A 13,711-nucleotide genomic window follows, 5' to 3' on the forward strand; every position below is an offset into this window, starting at 1 on the left:
CCCTCTCTCTGAATAAATAAGTAAATATTTTTTAAAAAATGAGATGGTTAGGGCAGCCCCGATGGCCCAGCGGTTTGGTGCCGCCTTCAGCCCAGGGTGGGATCCTGGAGACCCAGGATCGAGTCCCACGTCGGGCTCCCTGCGTGGAGCCTGCTTCTCCCTCTGCCTGTGTCTCTGCCTCTCTCTCTCTTTCTGTGTCTCTCATGAATAAATAAATAAAATCTTTTTTAAAAATGAGATGGTTAGATTCAGCTAAGGGGTGCCTGGCTAGCTCAGTTGGTGGAGCATGCAACTCTTGATCTTAGGGTTGTGGGTTTGAGCTCCACATTGGGTATAGAGATTACTTAAAAATAAAATCTTTCTTTTTCAAGTAGGCTCTGGAGCCTAACGTGGGGCTTGAACTCATGATCCTGAGATCGAGACCTGAGCTGAGCTGGGTGCTTAACCAACTGAGCCACCCAGGTACACCCAAAGTAGTCTTTAAAAGGAAGGAAGGAAGGAAGGAAGGAAGGAAGGAAGGAAGGAAGGAAGGAAGATTGATTCAGCATGGAACTTCCAAACAATAGACTTGGCAGAAAGTAAAAATGAGGCTTAGGTATTAGCAGAGTGCCCTAAGGTGGTTAATTGGGGAATCAGGCCTGGGACAGAGTTAGGGTCATTAATGGATTTGGGTAGAGTGGGCGAGTTTGAAAATTAGACAGTAAGTTGCTGGTAGAGGTTGAGGAAGGGAGAAGCTGAGCAGGGGAGCATCAGGGAGCTAGCATTCCAAGTGTGGCGTCTTGGGGTCCTGTGTGGCCTGTGAGCTCTTCAGGCTTCACCTGGACTGGGCGCAGTGCTATCCCTGGTACCACTGGAAGCCTGCAATGCAGCCAGAATGGCAGAGAAATGGTGGTTTAGGTTGATGTGTTCACATAACTATTGATTTCACAAGTGCCTGCCTATCAATCATCGTGTGCTGACTTTATAGTAACATCAGCTAACACTCATTTGGGCACTTACTGCGTGCCAGGCACTGCTCTAAATCCTTCCCATGTGCTAATGTTCACTTACTCCTCTCAACAACGCCCCCAGAGTAAGTGTATGATTAGCATTCCCTATTTTTCGGGTGAGTAAACTGAGGCATGAAATGCTTAAGTAATTTGCCCAAAGTCAGCTGGAAAGTGGCTGAGCCAGAATTTAAGCCAGAGTCTATTCTTTTTTTTTTTTTTTTAAGATTTTTATTTATCCATTCATGAGAGACACAGAGAGAGAGAGGCAGAGACACAGGCAGAGGGAGAAGCAGGCTCCCTGCAGGCAGCCCGATGTGGGACTCAATCTGGGGACTCTGGGATCACGCCCTGAGCCAAAGGCAGACGCTCAACTGCTGAGCCACCCAGGTGTCCCCAGAGTCTATTCTCTTAACCACTCCACTACCTTTATACAGATGGATACTTTAGACCAACCATGGCGCCAGTCCTGGATCCTTCTCACCTGTCCCTGACCTGCTTTTCATCCCAGTTCAGTCAGTCTCCCTCTGATTCATAATTCCTAGTTTTCAAGACAATCTGGATCCTGTCTCTGGCCTTTGGAACAAATGTCTGTTTTTGATCTTTCCATTGGAGTCTCTACCGATTCTGACTACATTTGTCCCTCTGGCTCTCCATAAGCCATATTGCTCCAAACAGGAACCTGGGCCAGGTCCCAGACACTCTAAACCTGTTTGCCCTCCTGGTACCCAACCTCCCAAGGCTCCATGCTTTACCTTCTGCCTCAGTCTGACTAAACATCCCATGAACTGTACGCCCCCCTTGCATATGTTGAAGTCCTAACCCCCAGTACCTCAGATTGTGACCTTATTTGGAAATAGGGTCATCACAGATAGAATTAGTTCAGATGAGAGATCATAATGGAGTATGGTGGGCCCCAAATCCAGTATGACTAGTGTCCTGATAAAAAGGGGAAATTTGGACACAGACATACACACAGACAGAATGCCATGTGAACGTGAAGGCAGAGATCGGGGTGATGCATCTACAAACTAAGGAAAGCCAAAGATTGCCAGCAACCCTCCAGAAGCTAGGGGAGAGGTAGGGAATAGAGTCTCCTTCCCAGCTCTCAGAAAGAACCAACCTGAGATCAGAAGGATCTCAGACTTCTAGCCTCAAGAGCTGTCAGAGGATAAATTTCTGTTGCTTAAGCCTCTCAGTTTATGGTGCTTTGTTGCGGTCACGTTAGTAAATGCGGTGGAGGAGGATCTACGGCTCTTGAAGGGATACAGTGCTGCGACTGCATGTACTGACCACTGAGTCTCATGGGAAGTGGTGTGAGCATTTCTGTGATGAAAAGAGGCAGGAGTGAGGGGACATGACGTACACTGAAGCCCAGTTACAGGGACCAGCTGGCCGTGGCAAAAAGAGCCAGGTCTTGGGCACCTGACTGGCTGAGTGGGTAGAGCAAGTGATTCTTGATCTTGGGGTCATGAATTCAAGCCCCATGTTGGGCATAGAGATTGCTTAAAAAAAATGAAGTGGAGAATGATAGATTGCAACAGTCTATGGCACTTACATGATAGGAGAGCTATTGCAAGTGTTAGGGAGGAGAAAACTGGATTATAAGTATCGTGAGAGTTGTAGATTGGGCCTGACTTGTCATGGTCTCAGGGACTCCAGTGAAGTCTAGTTACTTTTGGAGGCTGGGCTGTGCTGCTTTGAATGTCACTCAGTGTGAAGACTGGATTAAGTGGGGTGCTGACTTTTATGTGGGTTACAAAAGAAGCGAAGTGCACAAAACTGGAAAGAAGGTGTGAGGTCAGGGTTTTTGCCCATGATTTGCACTTTTTTATGATGTGGGTATTTGAGTAACAGACACCACTATGGCCTTTGCCATATGAATGGATGCTTTCAACAGGACAAAATCAAGGGAAAAAAAAGAAGAAAAAGAAAAAGAAAAAAATTAAACATTAAATACAGACAGAGGATTTCCCAAATGGTGTCAGCTTGGCACCACTGCTTCCTCCAATTGTTTAACCATGACTAATTCTTTCCCCCAATTTGACACATTTAATATGAAATAGAGGCAAAGAAACCTTTCAATTGCTAAGTTAATACAGGCCTGCTTGCTGTCATTTTGGTGGCAGTGACATTATGGTAACAAAGCCTGACACTTTAAAAAGATTTATTTAAAAACTTTAGCTTGGGCCTTGAATTTATGACCCCAAGATTAAGAGTCACATGCTCCACTGACCGGGCCAAACAGGTACCCCAAAACCTGATACTTTCTGAGCTCTAACTAATCTGAGGAAGGTGAAATTATGAGGAAAGCAAGACAGAGGGATTCCTGGGTGGCTCAGGGTGTTAAGCATCTGACTCTTCGTTTCAGCTCAGGTCATAATCTCAGGGTCCTGGGATGGAGCCCAGTGTGGGGCTCCATGGTCAGTGGGAAGTCTGCTTGAGGACTTCTCTCCCTCTGCCCCTTCTCCAGCTTGCACTTCCAGAAGCACATTCATAGAACCCAAATACCAGTTTATGACAGCAGTGTTTCTGTGGAAAAATGTGTTGAAAAGTCTGACTTGGAATGCCAGGGATTAATCCCCTGTAGATTGTCCTCCTCTCTCCTCCCCACATGCAGGGCAGTGGAAGTGGTCACTTCCTTAACATCAAGGTACAGATGGAAGCTTCTGTGCACAGGAGCAGAGGTATGCAATAATGGTAAGTGGTCAGGGATAGGCTGATAAATGGGACTAGGAGCAGGTCTGGGACCCTGGGGGGCAGTGGGGAGTTGTGACAGGGCACTTTCTGGGGTGTGGGATGCTCTGTCAATCCTCTATTCATTCTTTAGCTGGACCCGATGATGGCCCACGTGCCTCCCTTCCGACTTAACAACCAACGCTTCCAATAACCTTTTTTTTCTTTCTGGTCCGTTCTGGAGCAGCACATGGCTTGCATGTTTCTTCTGTATATTCTTGTCCCTGAAACGAGCATTTGCCACTGTAGAAATTTAGTCTACTTTAGAAGAATGGTCAGACTTTGGCTTTCCTTGCATTTTATTTCTTTTGGTGACCAGTTGGATAAAACCTAGGGCTACCGGGTAGGCAGATGATTGAGGAACAGTGACATCACTGAGACCAGTAGGAAGGAGATTTGAGTGGTAGAGAAGGGCCACTAGTCCCAAAATATCCTCAAGAGATCACATTTGTTTTAGGGAAGGTGCAAGTTGGGAAAGCTCTTCCTTTCCAGATTCCTTGGAGACTAGTGACACTTTAGACAATGTCTTAGTCACAGTTGGGTTAATGGAAAAGCTCGCTATCTACACTGATATCTTGCTAAATTATTCTTTTAAGAATTTATTTATCTGTCAGAGAGAGAGAGACCAAGCAGGCGGAACAGCAGGCAGAGGGAGAAGCAGGCTCCCTGCTGTGCAAGAAGCTGGATGCAGGACCCGATCCCAGGACCCTGGGATCATGACCCGAGCCAACGACAGATGCCCAACCGACTGAATCACCCAGGCACCCTAATATCTTGCTAAATTATAAAATGCCCTTCTACCCCTCATTTCTCCCTATAATGTTCCACTTTCTCTATTGAATATGACATGGATTTTTAGTGAAAAAATAAAATAAGAATTGAGATTTGTCAAAGGTTGCATTCCCTAGGAAGCACACTCTGAGATGGGCATAGGATGTTTATTAGAGAGTGTTCTTGGGATCAACCCCTGTGGAAGGGAGGCATAGGCAGCAGGACTGGGAAGACGAAAATGTCCATCTGTCATACAAGCCCATCCACAGCCTGGAGGAAGTTCTGGAGCTTTGTTCTGGGTTGGGCCAAGATGGCCAGACCTTTATAACCTTGTATCCATCCGTCATTGGATGCAGGCCACCTGGGCCAGGTGGCTTTCTGAAGCTGAGGCTCTTCTTCAAATGGCCGATAGGTCGAGGCTGCCTGCCAACAGCACTCCCAGCTGCTGGGGCAACAGGCCCTTCCCTGAAGGGGGCTTGGCAATGTGCACCAAGATATCGATCGAGACACTCAAAATAAAAAAGGATGATGGGGCGCCTCGCTGGCTCAGTCAGTAAAGCATGTGACTCTTGATCTCGGTGTTGTGAGCCCCATGTTGGGTGTAGAGATTACTTAAAAATAAAATCTTTAAGAGAAAAAAAGGATGATACAACTAGGACTCTGTGGGGTAAAATAAAAAAGCACACCTGCTTAAATTGCTATTCCTGCCTGCACTAATTCATTCAACAGGAGGAGCAACAGACAGCTTTCCAAGGGCCAACCAGTTCACCTAGGCTGAGTACAGAGGCTAGATGGAGACCAAGTCTTCTGGATTTCTCCCCTAGCAACCTCCAGCAGTTATGCCTTGACAGTCAGAAAAAAAGAAAAGCCTGTCTCTCTTCAATATTTATTTCTAAGAAAAGAGGTGAATTGAATTATTTATTTATTCTATGAAGGCAACTTATATTTAATGTAAAAAAAAAAAGTATAGCACCACAAGCCCACTGACCAGAAATAATCAGAGAATCATTGTCAACATTTCAGCATATTGGGAATCCCTGGGTGGCCCAGCAGTTGGGCACCTGCCTTCGGCCCAGGGTGTGATCCTGGAGACCCGGGATTGAGTCCCACGTCGGGCTCCCTGCATGGAGCCTGCTTCTCCCTCTGTCTGTGTCTCTGCCCCTCTCTCGCTCTTTGTGTCTCTCATGAATAAATAAATAAAATCTTAAAAAAAAATTCAGCATATTTTTCTAATCTTCTCTAATCTTTATATAAACAAACAAACATCTATTTTTCCCCCTGTAGTTGAGCTCACGCTGGACTTCTGGGAGGCAGCAGTGTGTTGTGATTAAGAACAAGAACTCTGGGGATGCGTGGTTGGCTCAGCGGTTGAGCGTTTGCCTTTGGCTCAGAGCGTGATCTTGGTCCAGGGATCAAGTCTCACATCGGGCTCCCTGCAGGGAGTCTGCTTCTCCCTCTGCCTGTGTGTGTCTCTCTCTCTGTTTCTCTCATGAATAAATAAATAAAATCCTAAAAAAAAAGGCTCCACTTTCTTACCTGTGATGTGGAGATAACACTTGTCCCATAGGGTTTCTGTGAGAATTATTATCTTGTTAAATGAGATGATGTATGTACAATGCCTACACATGGTAATCACCCCCAAAATGGCAGTTTTTACTGTCACATAAGTTTTGTTTTTTTTTTCACCAAACATTACATCATAGTTTCCCCATGTCATTAAAAAAAACCCTTTCTTGGGACTTCTGGGTGGCTCAGTGGTTGAGCGTCTGCCTTCAGGTCATGATCCTGGGGTCCTGGGATCTAGTCTCGCATCAGGCTCCCCGTGGAGAAGCCTGCTTCTCCCTCTGCCTATGTCTCTGCCTCTTTCTGTGTGTCTCTCATGAATAAATAAATAATATCTTTTAAAAAACCCCACACAACCCTTTGTTGAGGACACCATAGGGTTCCTGCAATGTCAGTGGGAATACAGGTGCTTGACTTCCTGCAAGTAGAACAGCAGTCAGAACTCCAGCCACCCAGCAGCACAGCATTCTGGGTTCAGGAGAACCACACTTGCCCTTTTACTTTCCAGTCTGAAGAGTGGTAAGGCTTCCTGATTACACACAACGTATTAGCAGCCGTTTATAGGCTGGTTTCAATCAATTCATCAGGTGTTTTCCCCAGAGCTACTTTTGAAAGGGAGAGGGTAGGAACATACACAAGGCACTGAATCTGGGATGATGTAGACCCTGGAAAGGGAGGAAAAGGAGCAAAAGAGGGAGGCTGGGGGCCCTAACAGGAATACAGTTCCATGATCTTACTTTGTGTAAATGCATTCATTGTAGATAAAGTTTCCAAAGGGGAGTGAGATATTGCAACCATTTAAGTGATATGTTTAGTTAGGTACTCTTTTGCTTGGAAGCCAGTGAATAGACAACAGGGTACATTTAAATCTCCTATCTACAAAGTCTTGAAGTTTTATCTTTTACACTAGTGAAATTGATTAGTTAAAAAATAAACTTGGGTTTTGTTTTTATCTGGTTAGGCTATGGGATGTTTTTAGGAGTTGATTGCCTTGCTTGTGAATCAGTAAAGTAACAGACTTTTCTTGCTTTTCTCACAATTACTTTTTTTTTAAGATTTTATTTATTCATTCATAGAGACGCAGAAAGAGAGAAAGAGAGAGAGAGAGAGAGAGGCAGAGACACAGGCAGAGGGAGAAGCAGGCGCCAAGCAGGGAGCCTGATGTGGGACCTGATCCTGGGTCTCTAGGATCACGCCCTGGGCTGAAGGCAGCGCTAAACCCCTGGGCCACTGGGACTGCCTTCACAATTGCTTTTTGATTATGTTCATGTTTATTAGCAGTTTGGAGGAGAAATAATAAGGAAAATATAGCTTATGATGATGGGCTGCTTCATTTATATATCCCCACTGTGATAAGTACAGTGTTTTCTATATCGCAGGCTCTCATTAATCTTTGTTGGATGGATGAACTCAAGCCAACCTGGCCTTTTGCTAGTAATTTTCATGAAAAAAAGGTTTCATATGTGAGAGACTACCAAAATTGGTTTAAGTAAAATAGTTGGATTATTGATAGGTATCAGTTGGTTGCAATCTCTTATTGGTTGCCTCTTATTGCTGCATGACTACCTGTATATACAGTGGCTTCCGATTATTAATTTTGATTATAAATCTCAATTTGAGTAGGGCTTGGTGTGGACTGCTTGTCTCTATTTCAGGCAGAATCAACTGGGATGGCTCTTCTAGGGCCGGAGGGTACACTTCCAAAGGTGACTCATTCACATACATGGTATGCTGAAACTGGGTTTTAGTTCCTTCCATCTCGGTAGGATGTCTGGGCTTTCTCACACAGTGTAGTTCCATAAAAACAATGAACTCCCCAAAAGAACCGAGCAGAAGCTATATTGCCCTTTTTAACCTGGCCTTGGAAATCACACAATGTCATTTTCATCAAAATTATAAGCCAGCCAAGATTCAAGGGGAGGGGACATAGACCCCCCCCCCCGCCCCACTTCTCTACGGGAAGAGTGTCAAAGTTACATTGTAAGAAGGACATGTGGGATGAGAGGTATTGTTGCAGCCACCTTTGGAAAATACAGTTTGCTCTAGGGATTATTTATGATCCTCTGTCATACCCCCAATTTCCCACATTTAAAATTTTTTTTCGGGCAGCCCCAGTGGCGCAGCGGTTTAGCGCCGCCTGCAGCCCAGGGCGTGATCCTGGAGACCCTGGATCAAGTCAGGCTCTCTGCATGGTGCCTGTTTCTCCCTCTGCCTGTGTCTCTGCCTCCTCTCTCTCTCTCTCTCTGTGTGTGTGTGTGTGTGTCTCTATGAATAAATAAATAAAGTCTTAAAAATTTTTTTGTCTATTTGTCTTTTTTTTTGGAGATTTTATTTTTGAGTAATCTCTACACCCAGCTTGGGGCTCAAACCTCCAACCCTGGGATCAAGAGTTGCACATTCTACCAGCTAAGCCAGCTGAGTGCCCGGCTATTTGTTTTTATGATTTTTTTTTTCTTTCCAACTGCCCCCTCTAGTCTTGGTAGCTATAATAGCTCAGAAGCTAACATTCTTTTTTTTTTTTTTTAAGTCTATACCCAGTATGGGACTTGAACTCACAGCCCCGAGATTAAGAGTCACATGCTCTACCGACTGAGCCATCCAGGTGCCCCTCAGAAACTACCATTCTTTAAAATACCTTTTGCGTGGAAGATTGATTTTCTGGTACACGGAAGGCATATGCTGAGCAACTTCTAGGATAGGGGTGTATATAGCTAGGTTTATTCTTCCATATAATTCTTACTTCTACCTAGTTTGGAGAAGAGACTAACATAAGTAGGCATAGCCCTAAATATTAGAAATAAAATAAATGAGAAATATATATATATATATATATATATATATATATATATGACCTGGGGCAGCTTTAAGTCAATTTTTGGAAGGTTCTGTGGTGCAGGTGATGGTGGATTTAGCTAAAAATCCTACAGACATGTACAATAATAAGTGATCTCTATTTTGGGGTTATCATGGCAATGCAAGTTAATGATTTCTGTCGTGTGTGTGTGTGTGTGTCTGTAACTGGTCCTAGTTAAGCTGGAATACTAAGGCCAGTTAGCAGTGATTCAGTCATAACTGAGTGAAATCCTGAATGAAATCATAAAGCAACATACATATTTCCATCAAAGTAGCATTTTTCCTGACTTTTTATTTTAGGATTTTATTTATTTATTAGAGGAGAGAGAGAGAGAGAGAGAAAGAGAGACAAGCAGACTCTGCCAGAACAAAGCCCAATGTGGGGCTTGACGCCAGGACCCTGGGATCACCACCTCAGCCAAAACCAAGAGTCAGACGCTTAACCAACTGAGCCACCCAGGTGCTCCTTCCCTGACATTTTTATCAAAATGTTCAAAATACTAAAAATTGAAAGAAATGCATGGTGAACATCCACATACCTACCGCCCAGATTCTATAATTAGCATTTTATTTTATTTGCTTTATCTCCTATCTATCCATTCATCCATCCTTCTATTCCTCCACAAATCCATCTTGCTTTTTTATACACTACAAAGTAACTTACAGTCATTAGCAGGCATGTTTTGAGTTCTGTTTAAAAATGTGGACAGCTTTCTTTTTGTTTCAATCTTGTATTTGACAAATATAGGAAATCAGGTGGGCTTGATCTTTTGTCATTGTATTAAAAATGAAATCTATGAGAATTTAGTGGAGAAGTTGCTGGAGAAACAAACTGTAAAGATTGTGTTCTGTGATGCATATTATTTAATGTGCTTCAGATCATATCTTTGCTTTTGCTTGAGAATGTAATAAAAACTGACACATTTTGAACTGAATAATTGTGTTCCTTGATAGCGAAAAGGCTATCATTTTTCATTTTCTTTTCATTGTACCTTTTTATTTCCTTAAGCATGTTGGAAACCATATTGGATTTATATCTGTAAAGCTGGTCAAGAATTTCTTTTAGAGAAATGAAATCAATACTTGAGACAATTGTACAAGTAGATCAGGTTCACTTCACAGTGTCTACACTTTTTTGTTCCAACCTGCCTCCTCCAAATGGTATAGCCTCAATTTACCTAGCCACTTTTGTGTTCATCCTTTTGTTCTTCAGGTAATTGTCTAAATTGTTAATTTTTCTCTATTGTGCATCAATATGGCACAAAATGATGTGGGAACTCATTGACCAGTTCACTGATTTCATTCATTCATTGAGCAAATGCTTATTGAGCATCAGGTCCTGTCCTAGGCATTGGCAAAACAAAAATGAATAAGACATAATGTTTATTTTAAATGCAAAGCCATTAATACGGTACACTGATCAACACAGGTGACAAAACTAGATAATTGAAGCCTGTTGGAAGATTTTTTTTCCACTTTTCCAAGGACAGTAGCAATTGCTCTTGACCCAGTCTCTGCTTTATGTCATGTAGATATCGAATAAAATTATACACCAAAGAGCAATGTTTGCTAATGACTCATTATTATATTAGAACATTTTAAGAGAGTGAGAATTGTTTTATGGATCTGAAAAGAAGCAAGATCAATATGTTTTCCACTGTGTGTGTTTTTATATAACTAGCCCAGAATTTCAAGGTACCTTATAAGAAGCCTGTAAAATTACATTGAATCGGGTCTGATATTAAACCTAGGAAATGAAAGGCACAGCCATTTTATTACTTTTTAATACTTAGACTCTACAAACTCATTTGTTTTCTTTATAAATTAAATGCCGTGTGTGTTTTTAATTTTTCCATTTTTAATTAAAATCTTGAGATAAATAATATATATACTGTATATTACATCTCAGTCTATCTGCATATATTCAAGGAAAGGGCATCGTTTGTAGTCATTTTAAACTTTCAAAACCTTTTGAGGGAAGGATATTAGTAAGGTGCTTATCAAGTCGCCTCACATTCGAACTAAGCAAGTAAGCAAAGGACAAAAATAAGGTGGACAACAATGCTTCCTCCCTTGCATAGCTTCATGCACATCCTTATCAATCAATTCCCATGAGAAGATAGTAACTTTGGCCTGGATGTCTTTGAAAAGCAGGAAAAAAAATCTTTCCTGTGGAGCTGCTGTGGGCGTAAATGAGACAGTATAAGGAAAGTTCCTGGCACATAGCACAGCACGGTTACAGAAATGGTTTCTATTGCTGAGAGGGTAAAGCTTAGAGGATAAGGATTAGGCTTCTGGAGTCAGTCACCTTGTCCACATAGTGGTTCCGCCGCTTACTGACTAAGGAAGCTTGGCCAAGTTATTAAAGCCTTGTCTATAAAGTGGAGATGAGATCCACTTGCATTAGCTACTCATTGCTTCACAACCAATTAATCCAACATTTAGTGGCTTAAAACAAGAAACATTTGTCATCACATAGTTTCTGTGGGTCAGGAATTCAGGAATGGCTTAGCTGGCTTGTTCTGGCTCAGGATCTCACAAGAGGTTGCACTTACCTGAAGGCTTGACTGGGGCTGGAGGAACTGCTTTCAAGATGATGCACTCCCATGGCTGCTGGCAGTTTCTCCCTGGCTGTTGATAGGAGGCTTCATTCAGTTCCCTCACCCCATGTTCTTTCCATAGGGAGTCTTGAGAGTATCTCCACAACCTGTAGGTGGCTTTCCCCATAGCAAGTGATCCAAAGGAACGAGGAAGAAGCTGCAAAACCTTTTATGGCTTAATCTCAGGTCATGACCCTCTATGACCATCACTTTTGCCATATTTTATTTGTTAGGAGTGACTAAGTGTAGTCCACACACAAAGGAAGGGGGAATTTAGCTCTTGTTTTAAAGGGAGTAGTAGGGGGGAAAATTTGTGGGGCTACCTTAAACCCCTGACACAACTTCATATAAATATCAAGAGAATTAAATGAGGTAATACATGCAAAATGCTCAGCACAATGCCTGGTACAAAGTAAGCACTCGATAAATGTTGATTAATATTCTTTCTTTCTTTCTTTCTTTCTTTCTTTCTTTCTTTCTTTCGAGAGTGTGCATGCAGGGGAGGGGCACAGGGAGAGAGAGAATCCCAAGCAGGCTCTACAGTCAGCATGGAGCCCAACACCAGGCTCAATCTCATGACCTTGAGATCATGACCCAAGCTGAAACCAAGAGTTGGATGCCTAACTGACCAAGCCACCCAGGCACCCTTGATTAATACTATTTCTAAAGGAAGATGAAGGGAGCCAACCTCAGAGTCTGCCTTCGGCCCAGGGTGTGATCCCAGAGTCCCAGGATCGAGTCCCACATTGGGCTCCCTGAATGGAGTTTGCTTCTCCCTCTGCCTATGTCTCTGCCTCTCTCTCTCTGTCGCTCATGAATAAATAAAATATTAAAAAATAAAATAAAGGAAGATGAATAGACTTCTGTTTGGCTGGGAAATATGGTTTCATCTGGATTAAGAGACTAACATATGAAAAAATGATTTATTGATATCTAAAAGTTGTGTAGAGTTATGAATGTTCCATAGAAAGAGGTATCTGAGGCAACCAGTGTTTGTGACATACTCCTCTGGCTTTAAGTCTCTTTCATAATTTTGTGCCTTGTGTTAGAGAAGAAAGGGAATTTGATATTGGGAACTGCCTTTATGCCTAAAATCATCAGGTTTGGAATATATAGAACTATTTTTCACTATTTTCCTGTTGCTATCTATAAATATAGCTGGCTCTTTTCTTACAAAGCCAAAGACAGCACATCTCTATTATCTTATTAGATATTCCTCTCGAAATAAAAAGCCCTTTTACATCAGTAACAACATCTATTAGCACTGCCCCACTCCAGCTCCCTGGATACCATTGATCTCAGATGATTTGGGCAGGCTAGACTAAAGGTAGACCAAGGAATCCACAGCCACCCCAAGGGATTGAAAATAGGGCAGGGAAGGGGCAGTGGTCTGGGAAGGCTTCTAGATGTAACTATTATCTCAGAGGATCCTCAAAGTAGACAAATTTCAGGCTTCTTCCTTGAAGGTTTAAATCTTTTGAAGAGGGCAGCCCCGGTGGTGCAGCGGTTTAGCGCCGCCTGCAGCCCAGGGCGTGATCCTGGAGACCTTGGATCAAGTCCCACGTTGGGCTCTCTGCATGGAGCCTGTTTCTCCCTCTGCCTGTGTCTCTGCCTCTCTCTCTCTCTCTCTGAATCTCTATGAATAAATAAATAAATAAATAAATAATCTTTAAAAAAAATCTTTTGAAGAAGATCTCTCATCAAATGTGGAGCCCAGATTGTTCTCCCCTATTTCTCCTGGTTGGAGTACATTCTTAAGATGACTACAATTCTGAAAAACATGTTCTGTAAAATGGGCATAATAGTGGGTTTGGTAGCCTGCCAGAGCGGTAAAATGGGCATAATGATACTCTTTGCTGGGGGTCATACTGTTGGGGTACCAGCTGTGTCTCTGTGGCACTCACTTTCACCTGCCCAAGGCTGCTTATTGCCATCACTTAGGATTCTCTTCCCAAAGGGTTTTTCCCAGGCTGAGGGAGCACACTCTGCCTACACATAAGGAGAACTAGAAATGCTGGGGAGTTAATGCCTAGAAGAGCTTTCAATATGGTGGAGAAACACCCCAGCTTACTCGAAGGGGTGAAAGCTCTACATCTTCTCCCAGCGGTCCCCAGCAAATCCTGCTGAGCTCCAGTCGCCCACAGTGGTAAGTGCTTTGCTAACACACCTATTATTGGCTTCCTTCTCCTCCCTGTCTCACTA

Source organism: Nyctereutes procyonoides, unplaced genomic scaffold, assembly GCF_905146905.1.
Source record: "Nyctereutes procyonoides isolate TBG_1078 unplaced genomic scaffold, NYPRO_anot_genome, whole genome shotgun sequence".
NCBI lineage: Eukaryota > Metazoa > Chordata > Mammalia > Carnivora > Canidae > Nyctereutes > Nyctereutes procyonoides.